The sequence below is a fragment of the Octopus sinensis genome, linkage group LG5 (genome assembly GCF_006345805.1).
Source record: "Octopus sinensis linkage group LG5, ASM634580v1, whole genome shotgun sequence".
NCBI lineage: Eukaryota > Metazoa > Mollusca > Cephalopoda > Octopoda > Octopodidae > Octopus > Octopus sinensis.
In genome coordinates, this window is record NC_043001.1 from 32,197,356 (window position 1) to 32,217,113 (window position 19,758).

Consider the following 19,758-nt stretch of genomic DNA (forward strand, 5'->3'; position numbering starts at 1 on the left):
AATTAGTAATGTTTTTATCAGGTGGTGCTATTAAGTTAGACATGGCGCGGACCAATCATTGGTCGAAACATATCTAAGTTTATCTAAGTTTATCTATACATTAAAAGATTCAGGGATGGAGAAAAAATATATAGACAAATAGGTAGACATGGATGTTTGGATATGCATGTCTAACCATTTGCCATTACTCATAATAAATATATGTATATACATACATATATATGTATATGTATGTGTACCTCTATGTGTAAGTGTGCATGTGTGTGTCTGGTTGTCTGTGTTTGTGTGTGTTTGTGCATACATATATTAACACTCGTGCATGTTTGTTTTTATGCATTGTTATACATAATAATAGTTAGCAATTAAACTTAAATATCACTCAATACTTTTCGGTAAACATATTTACAGCCGGATGAAGGCAACGTAATCGATACTTCGAAGTAACTGTCAACCTTTGCCATATAGAAAATCTATCTATCTATCTATCTATCTATCTATCTATCTATCTATCTATCTATCTATCTTTCTTTATCTATCTACCTACCTACCTACCCCTCTCTCTCTCTGTCTATCTATCTATCTATCTATCTATCTATCTACCTAACTACCTATCTATCTATCTACCTACATATCTATCTATCTATACACACACACACACACACACACACACACACATATATATATATATATATACATACATATATATATATGTGTGTGTGTGTGTGTGTGTCTGTGTCTGTGTCTGTGTCTGTGTGGTGTCTCTTTATCAAAGTAGAATGTTCAGTCTAGACTGTTTGTTTCTGCCTATGTACCTATTGCTATATATCTACATTGTTTGTTCACCGGTATTTGTCGCCTTGTCTATTGATCTCTGCTTGTTGTCTAAGAATTGACCATGTCAATGCCTATTTCTGTTATTGTCTCTTGGTCTACAACTTTGTTTATGATCGTGTGTCCATTTACATTAGTCTTTCTTCCTTCATCTGTGATTCTATTGTGTCTTCGAAATTTTGTCTGTATTCACACGAATCTAACAATATCTGGCTGGCAATTAGATTCTTCAGATTTCTCTGTCTTCATCTGTGTGTCTATTTTGTCTGTCTAAAGCTGCATGTCTACGATATTTGTCTCCAGATCTCTCTGACGAAGGTCCGTCTGTGTTAGTCTTTCTGTCTACACGAAATATTCTCATTAATTTTTGCATGTTTATCTGTTTACATGGTTATCCCTTATTCTATTTACCATTATGTGTCTCATAATCCAATTATCTGCCTGTCTGTCAGTGTGTCTATCTCTCTCTCTATCTATCTATCTGTCAATCTATCTATCTATCCGTCTATCTACCTCACTAACTATTTGCATATCTGTTGTCTACCTGTCTAACAGTTTGTTTATCCATCTCCACCCTCTATAGGTATACGTATACATATATGTAGATATGTATATAAAGGGTGCGGTGAATAAACTGCCATCTAAATTATTAAAAATGAAAATAATACTGACATCTCATTTTAATAGATATATTTACCAAAATTACATATACTCCGTACATTTCCTCTTGAAATACTAAAGAGTAAATTTATTCAATAAAATCACTATTGGCTTCAACTGCGGCCTCCAGACGACTTCGGAAGCTCTTGCAACTCTTCTGGAAGGTCTCCTTGTTTAAGTTGGTGAATGCTACCATAGTCCTTGCTTCAGTTCATCCTTGGTGTTAGAAGGAGCTTTGTTGCTCTACACAGATAGATAGGTAGATAGAGGGTTGCAGTCTGAGGAGTTAAGTGGCCAGATGTTAGCGATGATGTGGTCGTAGAAATTTTCTGACAGCCATGAATGGGTGCTCTTGGTTGTGTGGCATTCTACAGAGTCCTGTTGCCAGACATACGATATTGCAACAGCCACCCTCTTGACCCAGAGCAGCCCTACCTCGTCGAGGCACTTGATGTATGCCTCCCTGTTGAGTCTGAAGCCGCGTGGGATGATGAATGGAGGCATAACGTCACCATCACTAGCGATCACTCCAAATGATGTTGACTGGATGTTTGACTGTTATCACCCTCGGTACATTTACTCAGATTGTACTGTTCTCAGATTGACTCTCAAACACTCTGAAATGTTGGTATAGTAAATTGCGTCATGGTGCTGCTTTTCTCACAGAGGGCGCCCAACTGTTCCTACTATACTGTGTAGTCGACAAAACCAAAAACAAACAATGCGCATGCGCGAAATTAAAAGTATAAAATAGCTACAATTTACTTGTCGCATACCCTAACTTTATATGCATATAATGTGTATGTATGTATGTGTGTATGTGCGTATGTATGTATGAATGCATATGTGTAAGGCTATGCCTCTCCACATATAACACTCTGTCTGATTAATTCACAAAACCTATCAACCTATATATATATATATGTGTGTGTGTGTATGTGTGTGTGTGTGTATGTGTGTGTGTGTATGAATGTATGTATAAGTATGTATGCATTTATAAATGTATACATGTTAGTGCGTTTGTGCAATACTAGACATTTCACAAATTCAATAAAAGGGTAACAGGGTAATAATCTAAATAATCATCATCGTAAACGACGAAGGACCCATGGTCTATATATTTCCACTCTATCAGTCTCCATCTGCCTGTAATATACCCCTATCTCCACATCTGTCTATCGTAATCTGCGTCTATATTGCAGAGTCTGTTTATCCGTGTCTGTCAATCAGTTTTGACGATGTCTACCTGTATGTCACTTTCTGTCGTTACCGATGTGCGTGTACGTGTGTGTGTATATATATATATGTGTGTGTGTTTGTGTGTGTCTGTGTGTGTGAGAGAGAGAGAGAGAAAATGAATGTATGTGTGTATGTGTGTGTATACAGATAGGTATGTATGTACTATATTGCGCTAGTTTCTCTTTTTTTGTGTCTCTCTCTATGTCAATCAATAAGTCTGAGTTTATGGTATTACGGTATTATATACAAACATACATATATCCATACATACATACATACATACATACATACATACATACATATATATATGTATCTCTCTCTCTCTTTCTATATATATATACATACATATATACTTACATACGTACATATATACAGACATAAAAACACATTTATATAAATATGTATGTATCTATCTATCTAAATATATATATATGTATATATATACACGCATATATATACCTATACATACATACATTTAAACATATATATGCAAAATATGTATATATGTATATATCTATATATCTATATAAATATATATATATATAAATAAATATAAATATAGGAATATCTGTGTCACTCACTCGGTTTCTAAATATATATATAGCTATATATATATATAGATATATATATATATATATATATATATATATATATATATATATTCATATATATATATATATATATATATACAAATACACACATACATTTAGATATATATATGTATATATCTATATATCGATATAAATGTATGTATATATATATATATATATATATATATATATATATATATATATATATATGTATATATATGCATATATATGTGTATATATATATATATGTATATATGTGTATTTATGTTTATATATATGTATATTTGTTTATATATGTATGTATATTTATGTATATATTTATATATATAGTATATTTATGGATATATATGTATATTTATGTATATATATATATTATATATTATAATATATATATATATAAGGACAATGCAGCAGTTATTTGTTTAAAACACTTATTAGTTAAACGCTTAAATATATATTAGTTATATATCTGTTATATACTGTTATTTATTTTATATATATATATATATATATATATATATATATATATATATATATATATATTTATTATATAGAAGGAGCTTTTACTCTACTATGTATTGAGTACTTATTTACTGTGGTTAACCCCGAATCAAACCCGGGACCTACATATATATATATATATATATATATAATATATATATATGTATACATATACACACTCATGCATACATGAATATATGATATATATACATGTGTGTATATACGTGTGTATACGTGTATGCAGGTGGTGTGTGTATGTATCATATATGTGTATGTGTAGATATGTATATGTATGTGTATGTGTAAGTGTATATGTATGGTATATATGTGTGTGTATGTATGTGTGTATGTATATGTATATATGTTTGTATGTGTGTGTATGTATGTATACATGTGTGCATAGGTATAAGTGAGAATCTCCTTATTTACCTAAAACTCTATTCCCCCTTTTTTTTATATATAGGTTTTTTTTATATATAGGTTTTTTTATTTTTTTTATTTTATTTTTTTTTATTTATTCTTCTATCTAATTTAACACTGACTCCTTGACCACTCCCCCAAGTATGATATTTTGCGCTATGCCTACCCCCAAAAAAGTCCCCCACCAACACCCCGTTAAACCTGCCTAAATGTATAAATGCCAATACAATTCTGTTAACTAGCTTCCAAGATTTCTCTTGAATGAAACAGTTCTAGTCCTGTAGAAGCTCCTTCTATATAATAAATTAATTTTACTCTGCTATGTATTGAGTACCTTATTTACTGTGGTTAACCCCGAATCAACCGGGAAACCCTACATATATATATATATATATATATATATATATATATATATATATATATATGTATACATATACACACTCATGCATACATGAATATATGATATATATAACTCATGCATACATACATGAATGTATGTATATGTCTGTGTACTTATTTGTTATTTAGTTTTCCTTTATTTGTCTCTCTCTTCATTTCTGCCTATCAATATCTTATAAATGATCTATTTTAATGAATTGCGTCTTTGAATTCATACTTGTATTTCCGTCAATACAAGAACATATCTCCATATGACAATATGACAGTGTGACGGTCTGCGTCTCTCACCTAAGCTCTCTATGTAGACCCTTTCTGTACGTTTGTATGTCTGATATTTTCTGCGTATCTGACTTTCTCTGTCCCTAAATCGTCTTCCTCATTCTGTTCTTCGCTCCAAATTTCTCTTTTTGAACTTCTTTGTCACTATGTCCTCTCTATATCACTTTCTATTTTCTTCTCATGTCCGTATTTATATACGTACATGTATATGTGAGCGTATATGTATGAATATGTATATATATATATATATATATATATATATATATATATATATATATATATATATATATATATATCAATAAATAAAGGGTAAAATTAATTAATTATTAATTAATTTCACCAAGTAGTGTTCAGTATGTAAAAGGACCATTCAAGGTATATTTAAAATATTACGTTATATAATTAGGGCTCAGTAAAATAATTCACTTTACCACACACTGAAACTTTTAGAAATAGCAGCCAAAAAGTTTTTTAGCTATTTCTTCTACTATAAGAAAAATCTCCCATACAGTGTTTACTCAAAAATAATTCACATAGATATGGAGGGAAAAATAACAAAATATCAGTTTGGCATCTTTTTTTCATGAGGAATAGATTGTGAATCGGAAGGTTTCAAAGATGTATATCTATATATCATACATACATATACTTATACACATACACATACACACGCACCACACATATATACATATACATACACACATACACACAAACCACACATATATACATATACATACACACATACACACTCACACCACACATATATAGATATACAGACACACAGACACACACATAAAGGTTTTTAGGATCAGTGCATACCGTTAGATCTATTTGAAATCCAGGCCCCTAGTCTATGAGAAAATATGATTCAAACGGGAAGAGAAACGTTAAGAAGGTCGATGCAAAAACTGGAATGAGAAGAAAGAAAAATAAGACGACGAAGATCTTTGCCCTCTTTGATGTCTTGCAAACAACTTGCGCATGCAAGTGCTACCAGTCAAAAACTCCGCATACCGGATGCCAGCAAGTGTATGGGATCATTAGGAGAGAATGCGCGACGTTTCGGGGCCTACCTCTCGTAGGAAACATAATTAATCTAGCTGGTGTAGGATAATATAACGGAGAGGAGGCCAAAGTCTGAGATAGCTACTTAAACCAGAGAGATTGGTGTTCTCCAGCTCGGCAAAAGAAACATGTTCATGTGCTTGCATTTGCTAAAATTTTGGGTCTGAAATTATGAAAGCATAACCTGCTTCTCTTTGATCCATTTATATGTGGCGTAGGTTTCTCCACGATACACTATTTGATAGTATGTGGTGTGCAATTAGTCTTTAGATCATCTCTTAGAAAGCCGAAGTAATAGCAGTGTTCCAAGAAAATGCAATCTAGGAGGAAAATTGCGTCAGCTTATCCGAAGGCAATGCTAAAAGCATTGCTGTCAACCACCTGTCTTCTTTCCGACACGTACAAAAATTAAACCCACTAAGTTGGCTAGCTCTGTATGGGATCTGAAGACAAACTGTACGCCATATACAATCAGGCTGAGAACCGCCACATATAGACATGTTAATTCTTGTGTTAGTAATTGATATGGGTATAATCTGTGAGCTGCTGAATGCCTAATTTGAGTCTTCCACTTTTGGAAATGTTGGGAACCTTAAAATGCACGGAAGATATTATTAAAAGATCGGATAAATTAAAGATCAAATGCCAACATTTATTGTACTTTAAACTGATTCTATAAAGACTTCACCGAGTACCACATGCGTGTCTGTATAAAACTTAATTACTTAAATACCAGTAATAAGATTCATGGATTATATTTAGGTAACCTAGTGTATCATAATATTATTAATATATATATATAACTTTAATCTTCTTTTGCCTGTCCTTAGTTCTAACCAGAGATACCGAAGTCTAATTTTATATAATTTATATTTTATATAATTTAATAATTAAATAACTTTATCCAATTTACTTTTAGTTTTAGGTGATATCTTGATCCTCCGCAGTTATGGCTATATTATTCTTTTAAATTCGTTATAATCCTATGAATTCTTTTAATATTTAATAACATGTATGGCCATTATAATTATTTAGGATCTTCATACATTTAAAAAAATTTTTCTTAACCCTCACTAAAGTTTTAAATTATTACTATAACCTATTTCCCAAACTTATATTAATTTTGATTGTTTTAAGAGATTTAATTTATTCTCATTTCTATTGTGACAACATTAGTTAATAGAAAAGTCAGAAATATCTTTTATTGAGAATATTGGTTCTGTTTTTCTTTCTCTTTTATCCTGGCATTTCAACTCGTAACTTCATTACAACTAAATAACTAATTTCTTTTAGTTTAGAAATCTAGCAATCATAAAATTTATAAATTTATAAATTCACTTCTTTATCTTGACACTAATTCTTGCCTAATTCGTCTAATATACACATTTACTTGTTTATGCCAATGCTGTGTTGTGTGAATATACAGACCTTTTTCTCTATTTGATTTATCCTATTCTGCTTATGTTTAAGTATTTATTAGTAATAATTGCTGGTTATTTCTATATATGTGATTATAGCTATCTCTATGTATTAATCCTTTTCATTTACTTTTTCTTTTCCTACCTTCCTTCATCACCTTTTCTCATAGACCGCTGTTATTCTTGGCGGTTTTCCTGAAGTTATTCTCCCTGAATTATAATTGGTTGAATCTACCTTAATCAAAGATAATATTCTAATAGCTCGGCTATAATTAATCGGAACACTTGAATCAAGATGTAAATGTATAAGTAACGGTGGATTTTATTAACCATATTACTCCTTAACGTATTAAACAGTAAATGTTTTCTTAGAACAACGTCGGCATCTGTCTTAAAATATGTTTTCATGGGTCAAATATCATGCTTGGCGCTAGATATCTCCTGGTATGCAAACATGTTTTGCCAGTATCAGCATTTATGAGAGAAGTTGCTAGTTTAATTACATGTTTTGTACATAAATGCATTAGAACTATTCTTTAATTTACAATGCAATTGTGCTATCCATCTATGTGACTGAAAGCTTGTAGTCCCCCCCCATTTTACATCTTTAAAACGTTGGTAAATATGATTATAAATTTCACTTGTTGATGATCTGCTAATTAATCAACAATCGCTATGCCACTGACTGCTTGTTAATTGGTAATGGTAAGCCTGATGAGTTGAGAGTTGCGTAACGTACTACATAATCGCATTGGTGTGGTGAATATTGCATACCTGAGTGTGCTAAGTTTACGTCACAATAAAGACTCCTAATGAAACAGTTGTAAGAGTAACAGACAACCTATTAGTCCGCTATGATATATATATATATGTATGTATGTATATATATATATATGTATGAATATATATGAATGCATATATATATATATATATATATATATATATATATATATATATATATATATATATATATATATGGGTTAAGAGATGTAATGGTGTCAACATGACACAAATGTATCAGGTAATGCTGAGTAACTGCAATGCATAGACCATAGTTAAGCTCCAAGTTCGGTGATTATGCGAATAAGGAGTCCAATATAAGTCATATATCAGGATGTGGATGTATAATTTTTTTTTCAGAATGAGATAAAAACCAAGGCTCTGAATATTCTATATTGTAAATAGAAGTTCTTACAGCTGTTTCCAGGATATTTATTATATCCCTTCGTTGGAGACGTGTGAGAAGATGTTTAGACAATAGTTAATTTAGATAAGATAACCCAACAGACACTTTTCAAAGTCTCTTTGTAATTGGAGAGTCAAAATAACTACTGCTTGACCATTTTCTCACACCGTCTCCGATGAATGGATATTATAAATATCCTCGAAACAGCTGTAAGACGTTCTATTTATATATGTTCTAAAATATTCCCAGCCTTGGTTCTTTTTATCTCATTCTAAAAAAAATTATACACACACATACACACTCACACACATATATATACATACCAGAAACCATCTCTATGTTGTGTTTGTGTATGTTTGTGTATGCGTGTGTGTATCAGTTCATGCGTTCATGTTTTCGTAGACTTATGCCTCATTATGTTGCATTTTACTTATGATTCATCTCTGTGTGGAAGTAATTTTTTCCATTCTCTTTCTTCATATGAATTTTTTTTTATGTGTGTACCTTGAAATTCAGTTAATATTAAACCCTTGCATTTTTGTGTAATTTATTAAATAGATTAACCTTGTCGATATGAATAAATAACTTATTCTGTTGATCTGCTTATTATTTGTTTCATACTATAACAAACCAGAAATAACTTGAAGAAGAAGAAGGAGAAGAGGAAGAGGAAGAAGAAGAAGAAGAAGAAGAAGAAGAAAAGAAGAAGAAAAGAAGAAGAAGAAGAAGAAGAAGAAGAAGAAGAAGAAGAAGAAAAGAAGAAGAAAAAAAGATGAAATAGAAGAAGAAGAAAAGATGAAATAGAAGAAGAAGAAGAAGAAGAAGAAGAAGAAGAAGAAGAAGAAGAAGAAGAAGAAGAAGAAAACCATACTTAAGGAATCTAGCAAATTAAAGAATGGTTTGCAACAGCTAAGCCATATGAAAGCCTATTGAATGATATTAGAAAGCACGATATTAAGCATTACAAATTGTGTTTGTTTATCTTCAGATCTCTCTCCTGCTTGAGTAGACATATCCTCAAATGTTTGTTTTCCACCCATAAACAGGCCGCATTGCTTTCAGGAATAGTGTAGCTAGGTCTACATTATTCAGAATTCATTTTACTTCTTCTTAAAAGGATAACGTATGATTTGAAGCTGATTCTTGTTATTATTTCAAGTGTCACTCAATGACTCACTTAAGATGATGATGTGGCGGGGTGGGGGTGGGGGTGGGGAGGGGAGAATAAAGAGGACAGGTGAATGATGAAGGGAGTCGTCTTAATGACATAATCGAAATTCGAAATGGTAAGTGGGTGTGTAATTAAGCTTCTTTTCTTTTTTTGTTTGTCCCTGGCTCCGCTGAATCATCCCAGCAGACACTTTTCAAAGTCTCTTTGTTATAGGAAAGTCAAAAGTAACCCATTTGCTATATATATAAGATGTTAACATTTATAGTTTTATCAGAAAACACAGTTGGAAAAATATCCTAAAATGTCAAACATCTTAGAGCTGATAACATAACACGCGCGCGCAAACACCCACACACCAACACATACACACACACATGCACACACAGACACACATGCACACACAAACACACAGACAAACACACAACAGAATGATACATATACATATATATGCATGTATATATATATATATATATATATAGTTAATCCAAACAAGAAAACACAGAGAAAAACACAGCAACGCGAGGACGTGGAACAATTAAAGTATTATTTGACGCTCAGGAAAGAAGGGAAGGAGGGTTTAACGTTTCGAGCGGAACTCTTCGTCGGAAACAAAGGAGAAGGAAAGATCCCGAGAAGGGAAGACAGAGGAAAAAAATTTACATATATATATATAGTTAATCTAAAACAGGAAAACACAAAGAGTAAACACAACAACGCGAGGACGTGGAACAAGTATAGTATTATTGGACGCTCAGGAAAGAAGGAAAGAAGGAGGGCTCAACGTTTCGAGCGGAGCTCTTCGTCAGAAACATAGGAAAAGGAAAGATCCAAAGAAGGGAAGACGGAGGAATATATATATATATATATATATATATATATATATATATATATATATATATATATAAAAGAATTGTGACAAAGCATCAAATATCCACTGAGACACATACAACAAGGCAAGTATCGAGTTATATAGAAAAATCCTCGTTCCTTTGGCCTCTCATTGTGGCAAAATTTCTTCAAGCCTATATCATGATACTTTAATTTTCATTTCATCAGGCAATATGCTCGATTTAAAGAGAACACAGACACGAGTTGGATGCCAATGGATCAATGATGCGACAGAAGGCTTACTTTCATGTTGATGGTAAGCAGATATTTCCAAATGTTACCCCGATAAAATCATTAAGTCTGAAATAAGCTAGAAAAATAAAGAAACTCGATGTTATTGAGTGATAGAGACTCCTTTGAGTGGAAATAGATTGAATATGTTGATATGATAAAAAAGAGAAAAACTTCAATAGAACTGTTTCCAGTAATATGAAAGCGCTAAAAATAAACTAAGATATGAACATATTTGCTGTCAGCTTTAAACTGAATAAAATAAACAGATTGTCGTTGCAACAACGCTAAAAATGTCCTTAGGAAACAGAAAATACGAACTGAAGAGTAATTTGTACAGACACTATACACCTAGACAATAAAGAGACAAATCTTTGACAAAACTGGCAAAAAGTGTTATAAAATATAAAGAATATTGGCAATACAACTATTTTAAAAACAGTTGTATAAGAGAGTTTTATAATCCGTTATAACGCAGGCAGTTTATGCAGTTTCATTCAAAGCATGATGGAAAGTAATACTTAAAATACGAGATAATTTAACACCAAATATATATTATAGAAAACAAACTCACTAGCAGCGGCAGATTACTAAGCATAGTATGAACTCTTTTGCTAGGTAATACAAAATGCAAAACCAGGCAGTGGCTCTCATGGCTTCTGATCTTAACGGATTGGAAGTGTTATCATGTACATTGTTTTGTCTTGGTATAAAAGATGCGCTACAGTAAATATTCTGCTCAATACCATATATGATGACGTTTCTCTAAAAGAAATGGAGGAACTTTTAAAAACAAAGATCTGGAAATAGAGGTAACACTAATGTGGAGCCGAAAATAGAAACAATTCCTATCATCGTAGGCACATTAGGTATGATAAAACATTCACACAAATACATAGCAAAAACACCAGAACTTACAAGGATATATAACATACAGAAAATAGTACTACCAGGCACCGCATACATCCTACGTAAAATACTTTCAATACAGTGAACCAGATTACATACCCAAGGCACACAGAGCTGCGCTTGGTAGTGCCATAAAAACACATGATGAATATAAGACCACTGAATAATAATAAAATAATAATAAAAGAAAAGAACAACACCAGGTGCATGGTGAGGCTATCATCAAGAAACACGAACATTACCTTTCCTCAGTTTATGGGGAGCAGAAATTTATACAGACTCTCATGTCATGCCAGCATATATGAGGCCTCTCACACGAGGGTGGTTAGTACAGTTGATGACTGTCCACAGCTGTTGTTCTAAGACAGCGTCAATGTATAATGAACTAAGGAAGAAGAAATGGACAAGGGAAAGAAACAGAGTATTTGAAATGTAAACTTAAAGTAAGGGGTTAGATAAAACGTATGTTAGTACTTTAGGTAAAGAAAGGTATGTTTGAAATAACAGAGAAGAGACTAGTGGACCAGGCTAATGCTATTTGGAGAAAAAGTGGATGATTCAGTTGGAGGTAGAAATCACAAGAAAACGATAAAAAAAAACAAAGACCTAGAAGTAGAACATCCAAATAAAGTAAGGGACACAGTTCAAGCCAAAGAGGAGCCTACAAGAAAAAATAATAGGGTTACTTTTCATGAATGGAAAACTGACACCAGCAAGGGAAGTGAGGAGGGTGAGAAGATTTTAGGTGAGTTCAAAGAAGTAGTGAGTAAAAAAAAGAAAAATACTAAAAGGTGTCCATGGAAGGAAGTTCCTATACATTACTAGGAAAGTAAATTTTGTTATCAATAGGATAGATATTAGAGATATAGGTGACACTAACTTACTGATTTATGCAGAAGGAGTCGTAGTCACTTGCAGACGAGGAAAGAATTGGAAGGAGCAGATTTGGAAATGGAAATTAGAAAACAGAGTGAAAACTTTAAGGCAAGAGCTGAGTAGAATAGAAACCTGGAAACTGAATATGCTTGGAAGATTTAAATGAGTAAAGTGTTAGGAAGAATGCCGAATTGGAAGGACCCAGGACTAGATTTAGTTCAAGAGTACTGGTTAAAGGAATTTAGTATTTAGGAATAATATAGGAGACTGACGGAACAATTTCATGATTGTCTGAAAGGTAAGTCGTAACTAGCTGGATAACTAGAGATAGAATAGTACTCCTTATGAAAGACAAAACAAAGGACAATACAGCAAGTAATTATAGATCAATCACTTGTTTAACATTAATGTGGGAGCGGTTAACAGGAATGCTTTCAGAAAGTATTTATGAGCACCTTGACAGCCAGAATTTACTATCAAAAGAACAGAAAGTTATAAGAAGTTGGCTAGAGGAACAGATGATCTAATATACATAGACAAAGCAATTCTAAAAGAAATGAAATCTAGAAGGAAACATTTACAATAATATGGATAGATTATATGAAAGCCTATGACATAATTCTACACTCATGGATAAATTATAAGAAAGCCTATGACATGATTCCACACTGACGGATAAGCAAATGTTTGAGAATATTCAGTATTGCAGACATAACAGAGCTAATTAGATTTAGCATGAAGAAATGGAAAGTAGACCTCTACTCATGTGACACAGCCTTAGGGAAAGTTAATATCAAGGGAGGAATTTTCCAAGGAGACTATTTATCCCCTTTGATATATGTTATTTTAAACCCCGCCTCTTCAGTTTATCATTAAGAAAGACAAATGTAGGGTATCAGTTTAGATATAGTAAAGAGAAAATTAATCATTTGCTCTACATTGATGATATAAAGCTTTTAAAAAGAGATAGATTCAGCAAAGATAGGCATGGAATCTGGCTGAAAAGGTTGCAAGACGCCACGATAAATTTAGAAACCAAATAAGTAAATGAGTGGAAATTTTACAGGTGATTGTGTTAAATTCTAAGGCACTAAAAGAAAATGACTCTCCCCAGACACAACAGAATATGCTTCAAAACACGAACTCACATAAATAATCTTCCAAACCAAATCCAAAAGCGAAATTAGTGCACAATATTAATCATGAAAAAGCGACAGGTAGACAGTAGTGAAGGCATTCAAGTACCAGGTGGCCACACATTAAAATTTGAAAGAAGGAAAAAGTCATAAGTATCTAGAAGTATTAGAATCCGACAGAGCACTAACTATAGAAATGAAAGAAAACTTTGGGAAGTATATATCAGAAGGGGGAGGAAGTTAATGAAGTCAAAGCTAAATGGTCCGAATCTATTTAAGGCTGTAAATACTTGGGCAGTATTATTACTTAGATATTTATCAGCTTTTGTAGGCTAGACACAATCTGAATTATCAAATCTAGACATACGAACTCAAGAGGAATTCAATAAGAATGGAGTATTTCATCCTAGAGCAGAAGTAGCAAGATTGTATTTACCTTCAAAAGGAAGGTGGTAAAGATTTAATATCAGTAGCAAACTGTGTAGAGTTAGCTATAGTAGATATAACCTCCTAAGTAGGTAATAGTGAGAAAATATTATTAGGCGTTGCTGGAGTAAGTGTAGAATATTGGGAAAACAAAATGCCAAATATAGTTAGAAACCAGAAAAAGGAATCATCGTTATTTGAGTGGCAAGATAAGGCTTGCATGATGGATTTCCAAAGATAGTTGCAGAAAATAGTAATGATGAAACCTAGTTGTGGTTATAGAAAAGAAGGCTTTAAAATGGAGTTAGCTACAGTAGATATAGACTCCTATGTTAGTAACAGTGAAGATAGTTCATTAAAAGCTACTAGAGTCACAACAAGCCATATGAAAGGAAAAACCCCAAACGAAGTTAAAAGCCAGAAAAAGGAACAAAAATTATCTGACTGGCAGGGGAATGTGTTGTATGATAGATTCCCAAATATAATTGCAGCAAATAGGAATAGTGAGACATGGTTGCAGAAAGGAAGGGTGAAGAGGGAGACAGATTTGTTAGTAGCAGCACAAGATCAAGCATTGGGGACTAACTGGATAAAAGCCAAGATAGACAAAATTCAGGTGGATTCTCAATGTAGGTTATGTGAATCAAAAGAGGAAAGTGTTACTCATATAGTTAGTGAATGTGGCATGCTGGCACAAAAAAATACAAGAAAAGACATGACAACCATCGAGAGTAATCCACTGGAGGTTATGCAGAGAACTAGGATTTGACCATACTGATAAGTGATATGAACATGAACCTAGTAAATTGCTAGAAAGTGAAAAATATAAGATGTTGTTGGATTTTAACATTTAGACTGACAGAGTAATAGAAGTCTGGTCTGATTTAGCAGTATTAGACAAAGAAAATAGGAAGTACCAGATAATAGACTTTACCGTCTCAAATGGTGAGAAAGTCAATATGAGAGAGGAAAAGAAAATAGCAAAGTATCAAGAGTTAGCTCTTGAGTTACAGAGTAATGTATTCCTATAGTTATGGGTGCATTAGGAACTAGCCCTAAAGAATTGAACAGATGGGGAAAGGAAATAGGCATAAAATCTAGCTTTGTACAGCTCTAGATAACAGTGTTATTAGGGACAGCTAGAATACTTTGAAGGGATCTTGACATCTTAGGTTACTTGTACCTCGATGTTAGGAATTTTTTCTTTTCCAACAGTCTAATCTGTTGTGGGTGTGTGAAATAATAACAACAACAACAACAACAACAACAACAACAACAACAACAACAACAATAATAATAATGATAATAATAATAATAATAATAATAATACAACGAACCGGATGAAGATAGAAATATGACCCATCTGAACTTAAATCAAGGACAAAAAGGTTTCATTATAGCATCTCATCCTCAATGTTTGCCCACGGGAAGCTATCAAGCAAACATTCTTAAAAAATGGTGCAGACCCTGCCTGCTGCTTCTGTGGTGCAGCCAGGGAAACAATCGACCGACTCATTTTTGGTTGTTTTATGCTAACCTCAAATGAATAATTTATTTGCCATGATAAACTTGGCCAGTATATGCACTGGCTCGACCACCGAAAGTCTGGATTTCCGTATACAAAGAACTGGTTGAAACATAAACCTGCCAGAATAGTAGAAAAGAAAAACAGCACTGTTCTTTGGGATTTTAGCTTCCAAAGTGATCGTGTAATACAGGCCAACAGAGCAGAGCTTGTGGTGCGGACCTTGAAATAAAGATTTAAAAATGTGGAGCAACAACTGTACTTGTAATCATCCGAGTTTTGGTGAGAACACAAAAAGAGCTTTTAAACAATATACCGGGAAACCTCAAGGTATCAGATCTACCGCAGTTGTTTTCATGAGTATTGTCCTCATCCTTAGAAAACATTGTCAACTTGAAAAAAACTGATTCCATTAAAGCGCTACGAAAAAATTGAAATATTAAAAATTGTAACAGAATTTTAGTTCTCAGATTCTGGCCTCCTTCCATACACGGTATATCATTGTCAGTCATATGTAACATCCATAGTAAACTGTCCACCTTGCAGGTACTTGAAGTTTCTGGGTGCAACCTAGAACAACCCAAATAAAACAAAGCAACAAAAGATGAGATAATAATGATGATGATGATAATAACAATATGATAAAAATCCTTTCTATTATAGGCATAAGGCTTGAATTTTGTGGGTAGAGGACTAGACGATTACATCGATCCCAGTGTTTCACTGGTACTTAATTTATCGACTCCTAAAAGATGAAAGGTAAAGTCGACCTCGGCAGAATTTGAAGTCAACAACAACAACAACAACAATAACAATAAAAAAAAAAATAATAATAATAATAATATGTAACATATACATGTACACCGGATTTGAATAACGTAACAATAAATTTAAACGAATCCCAGTCCTTGATTTGTACTTTATTTTACAGAACCCCAAGAATGAAGCGGAAAATTGGTCAGTGAATTTGAACTCAAAACATACAGCAAACTGCAATGGGCCCATAATTTTAGCCAATATTCTATGAATTATGCAACTCCACGCTGTTTGGGAATCTCAATAAATATCAATAAATATCAAAGTGAAAGAAACTAATATTCATTGGCTAAATGTCCTTAAAAAAAGAGGAGTGATATGATAAGGTCTTCTGAAGGAAATGGTAACGAATTCTCTTTTTTTCTCGAACTATTCTTCAAACTGTGCAGCTCATTGCGGTCACTTTTCTACGATGTCTTTTGAAGATAATAAACGACTGATAAGATAAAGAATATTGAACTCACTGATTTTGATAACAATAGCCAGTTGATAACATTACCCTTAACTATGATAAGTGATTTCAAATGTATTAATAATTACATTGGGTTCATCGATATATTTTACTCCATTCAGTTTACCTTTACCTCTTTAGATATATACATATATATATTTATATATAAAGGCCTAAGATTTTTCAAGTGGGCTTATATAGAATTTGTTGTATCCTTGTACATTTTCACAGCTGTGTTAATGAATTATTTGAAGTGAAATGGCTTACTCCGAAAATCAAAATGAGTTTCTCACCGCAAGCCCACCGGAAAGTCATCTGCTATCAATAACAACTTCTTTTGGATAGACACAAAACTATATTATGTTTTAGGTGAGTCATTTGTTTATATATAGTCCTGTGTTTCTAACCAATTATTCTAATTGTAATGGAACTGAAGATTATTTGACTCTATGATTGTTTGTTGGGTGTTACTAAGTTCAGTTTGCCATATAGACTCCGATGCCTCTATATTTAGTCAAAGAGGTAGACAACGTCAGTTTTTACTATCAACGGTAGTGCTTTTATTATTAATAACTAAGGGTAGACAGCTTTGTAAACCTTAGCCGAATTTGTCATCACAATCTAGAATTAAATAACTAAATACTGGTTTCAAATTTTGGCACAAGAGCAGCGATTTTAGGAAGAAGGGGCCTGCCAATTACATGAACCCCAGTGCTCAAGTGACACTGATTTTACCGACTTCAGTAGTATCAAATGAAAAGTTGACCTCCACAGCGTTTGGAATTAGAACGTAAAACGCCGGAAGAAATGCTGCGAAGCATTTTGTCCGATACTCTAACAATTCTGCCAGGTCGTCACTTCAACGAAACTAAAGAATTTAAGAGATGTTCAACACGGTATTCTACTATTTCTACAAAATACTTTCTTGTTAATAGTAATGTCTTGCTTTGTCACAGAGTACACGTTTTGAGAGACAGGACACAGTCAATATATATCGACTACCTAGGTACTTGATGGGTTCTTACTTTATCAACGAAGGAACCTCTACGTGGTTGCTGAACCTGCTAAATACGGAGAAAGATAAAGGCGAAGTTGACTTGGAATGGATTTGAACTCAGAACGTAAATAATTTGAAAAAAAATACGGCATGGCTTATGAAAATATTTCTTTCAATACAACTTAACATTCGAGAAAAAGCTGCTATTTGATAATATCGTTCTGTGAAAATTGTAGAAAGGTTACAACTGGTATATTTTTAGATTAAAGGTTTCCTTAATAGGGGCTTCGACCTAAACAACAAGAAAAATAATAACAAAATCGACTCTGGACGAGGGGAAATCAAAGTCCATTCTCAGTGCAATTTACTTGAACTTAGATTATAAAGGAACGTAACTACATACCGAAAGTTATTTTAACTGGTGGTTTGCCGTTGTCATTTGTACACTCTTTTGTAAATAATGGTTTGCTCATTGGTAGATGAAAGAGAGAGAAGGCTTACTGCAGCTGGATTCTAACTGGATATATAGACTAGTTACGATTGATACTGTAGTGTATTTCTTTCTTTCGATGCACTACGGTTCGTTTTCTTATTTTGCTTAGTGAATAAATAATTATGTTTAAAATAAGTCCAGAGCCTGAAATTTCAGAGGAAAATGTTAGTCTATTTACTCGACTCAGTACGTGATTTTGGTTTTATTTAATCGAACCCAGAGAAAGATAAAGGCAAATTTGACTTGGGATGAATTTGAACACAGAACGTAAATAATTTGAAAAAATACGGCAAGGTTTATTTTTCGATATTCTAACGATGCTGCCTTTTGCATATCAATGAGAAGAATTATTTCTTACATTGGTTCAATGTCAGTTCTCGTTCAGCAGATCTGGGATCAAAAGCGTTCCAGCTGCGACCATCTCGTATTTTTGTATACCAGAGAATTTATCAGCCAATGTATTCTTTTCTATTTATGACAGAAGAGCGGGATTTGAGGGAGATTTGTTAGTTATTTCTAGCAGGTCGAACGACTGCGTAGCGATTCATTCATTAACGCGGCACAAAGTCGATAATCTGTAAGAGAAATGTATAAAGAATTGAATCGACTGGGGTATATTATTGCTTTTCAAAGTGTTAAATGAAAGAACCCTAATGTGTGTGCTCGACCTGCTAGAAACAAATATTATTAGCGTTGTAATAATGTGAAAAATATTATTAACGTGTTAAACATTATTAGTGTTGTAATAATAAACTAACACAGGATTAAAATAAAAATTAGACATCTTATTAGTAAGAAGTACAAGCCAGTGAGCTTAAGAACAAGCTGCAAATAAATGCGATATATAAATTCGAATGCATACGCACGCGATGCAAACTTCACGACTACAACTATTACATTGGTTACAAAAGCTACAACACTCCTTTCGACTCATTATGTACTTCTAGTAAGGAGCAATTGCAATGCCCTATCATGCAAATTAAGTAAATAAGAATATATTAGCTGATAACAGTTTTACCCCTCAGAATCCCCCCACCCACCAAATAGACAATTAATATTGGAAAAGTTACTTATAATAAAACTCAAAATTTAAGTAATACGCAGACAGTATTGGTCACAAGTATAAAATGACGCTTACCATCTTTGGGAAGTGAGCCTTTCAGTATTACTTTTACGAGAAAGTTACTATTCAGATCATCATCATCACCATCATCATCATCATCATCATCATCGTCGTCGTCGTCGTTATCA

General features: G+C 32.9%; 1 long non-coding RNA gene across 1 annotated transcript in view; it reads right to left on the reverse strand.

The window, feature by feature from the left end:
• LOC115212380 overlaps positions 1–19,758 on the reverse strand; it is a 283,564-nt gene that overhangs the window by 91,459 nt on the left and 172,347 nt on the right. The gene's annotated exons all lie outside the window — the stretch shown is intronic.